Genomic DNA, 2,500 nt, shown 5'->3' with positions numbered 1-2,500 from the left:
GGGATTGACCCGAGACCGCAATTCGCGTTCAGAAGGTCGACGTTCAATGTGTTCTGCAATTCACATTACTTCTCGCACTTGGCTGCGTCCTTCATCGACTCGCGAGCCGAGTGATCCACCGTTAAGAGTCGTCCTCGACGTTTCGCCCGGCGCCGAAGCGCGCGGACGTCACACTGTGGGATCGACCACAAAACCACCACCGACAACAACTGCACAAAAACACCAACAAACGGCACCGAGCGACCGCCGGGCTGGGCCGGCGGCACATCGAGCGCGGTGCCCAGAAGCCACCATCGCACTCGGCTGCCTTGCTATGCCAACGTGTTACGCGTGTCGCACGGGGCGGAACCCCGATTGACGGCCGCCCTCTCGGCGGCACCCAAAGACAATTAAGTGCGCGGTCGGCCGGGGCCTACCACCACTTTCGGTAATGATCCTTCCGCAGGTTCACCTACGGAAACCTTGTTACGACTTTTACTTCCTCTAAATGATCAAGTTTGATCGTCTTCTCGACACGCCGACGCGGCCGTTGCCAGCCGCGACGGGGCCGATCCAAGGATCTCACTAAACCATTCAATCGGTAGTAGCGACGGGCGGTGTGTACAAAGGGCAGGGACGTAATCAACGCAAGTTGATGACTTGCGCTTACTGGGAATTCCTCGCTCAAGGGAAACAATTGCAAGTCCCTATCCCAATCACGAATGAGGTTCAACGGGTTACCCGGACCTTTCGGCCTAGGTTAGACACTCGCTGCTTCACTCAGTGTAGCGCGCGTGCGGCCCCGGACATCTAAGGGCATCACAGACCTGTTATTGCTCAATCTCGTGTGGCTAAACGCCACTAGTCCCTCTAAGAAGTTAGACGCCGACCGAGAAGGTCGCGTAACTATTTAGCATGCCAGAGTCTCGTTCGTTATCGGAATTAACCAGACAAATCGCTCCACCAACTAAGAACGGCCATGCACCACCACCCACAGAATCAAGAAAGAGCTCTCAATCTGTCAATCCTACCTGTGTCCGGGCCGGGTGAGTTTCCCCGTGTTGAGTCAAATTAAGCCGCAGGCTCCACTCCTGGTGGTGCCCTTCCGTCAATTCCTTTAAGTTTCAGCTTTGCAACCATACTTCCCCCGGAACCCAAAGACTTTGGTTTCCCGGAAGCTGCCGGAAAGGTCGTCATGGTAACGCCTCCCGATCGCTAGTTGGCATCGTTTATAGTCAGAACTAGGACGGTATCTGATCGTCTTCGAACCTCTGACTTTCGCTCTTGATTAAAGAAAACATTCTTGGCGAATGCTTTCGCAGTAGTTCGTCTTCCGCCGATCCAAGAATTTCACCTCTAACGGCAGAGTACGGACGCCCCCGTCTGTCCCTCTTAATCATTACCTCGTGCTCCGAAAACCAACAAAATAGAACCGAGGTCCTATTCCATTATTCCATGCAACACTATGCAGGCGAACAGCCTGCTTTGAACACTCTAATTTTTTCAAAGTAAACTTATCGGCCACCGCCGACACTCAGTCAAGAGCACCGACGGAGAACCGAAGGTGAGGCGAACGCAACCAGTGACACGCCTTGCGACGGACCGGCGGCGCTCGCCCAAAATCCAACTACGAGCTTTTCAACCGCAACAACTTTAGCATACACTGTTGGAGCTGGAATTACCGCGGCTGCTGGCACCAGACTTGCCCTCCAATGGATACTCGTTAAGAGTTTTAGGATGTACTCATTCCAATTACAGGGCCTCGTTAGAGTCCTGTATTGTTATTTTTCGTCACTACCTCCCCGTGTCGGGAATGGGTAATTTGCGCGCCTGCTGCCTTCCTTGGATGTGGTAGCCGTTTCTCAGGCTCCCTCTCCGGAATCGAACCCTGATTCCCCGTTACCCGTTATCACAAAGGTAGGCACGTAGCGTACCTTCGACAGTTGATAGGGCAGACACTTGAATGATACGTCGTCGGTGCAGAGACCGTACGATCCGCGTGGTTATCCAGAGTCATCAAACGTCACAGGACGAACCCGGTCGGTTTTGATCTGATAAAAGCGCGCCTCCCGAAGTCGGCGCTCAATGCATGTATTAGCTCTAGAATTACCACAGTTATCCACTTCGCTTACGAGACCAAATAAACCAAGACTGATTTAATGAGCCATTCGCAGTTTCGCTTTACGAGAACTCGTACTTGCACCTGCATGGCTTAATCTTTGAGACAAGCATATCACTACTGGCAGGATCAACCAGATAGCTGCGACAGCTGCGCTCGGCCCTTGCTGGGCCGCCCGGCGCGTGCTCGTCGCATTCGTTTAAGACCGAGGCGATCGCCTGCGGCCGTACTCAGCTTCGACAGTCGCTGGCCGCGACGTCCACGCTCTCGCCGGCAGTGCCAGGCGGAGCGATTTGCGTTTTTTCTTTGCTCGCCCTCTCTCGGGCTCGATCCATTCAGTTTCGCACAAACAAGAGCTCTGCCGGCCGCCTGCAGCGGTGCCTAAAACCCGGGCATAACAAT

General features: G+C 54.0%; 2 non-coding genes across 2 annotated transcripts in view; both read right to left on the bottom strand.

The window, feature by feature from the left end:
• The window catches only part of LOC144423457 (5.8S ribosomal RNA), a 154-nt gene extending 24 nt beyond the window's left edge, over positions 1-130 (bottom strand). The window contains exon 1 of the ribosomal RNA XR_013475951.1: positions 1-130. This exon is cut by the window's left edge and continues 24 nt beyond it. This is a non-coding gene — a ribosomal RNA (5.8S ribosomal RNA).
• Positions 131-428: 298 nt separating this feature from the next.
• On the bottom strand, positions 429-2,238 carry LOC144423642 (small subunit ribosomal RNA). Its single transcript, XR_013476107.1, has one exon. It is a non-coding gene; the product is annotated as a small subunit ribosomal RNA (ribosomal RNA).
• Positions 2,239-2,500: the final 262 nt, after the last annotated feature.

This window comes from Styela clava, chromosome 5 (assembly GCF_964204865.1).
Source record: "Styela clava chromosome 5, kaStyClav1.hap1.2, whole genome shotgun sequence".
Classification (NCBI taxonomy): Eukaryota; Metazoa; Chordata; class Ascidiacea; order Stolidobranchia; family Styelidae; genus Styela; species Styela clava.
The sequence above is the reverse complement of the archived record's forward strand: the minus strand, read 5'-3'. Positions and strand labels throughout refer to the sequence as shown.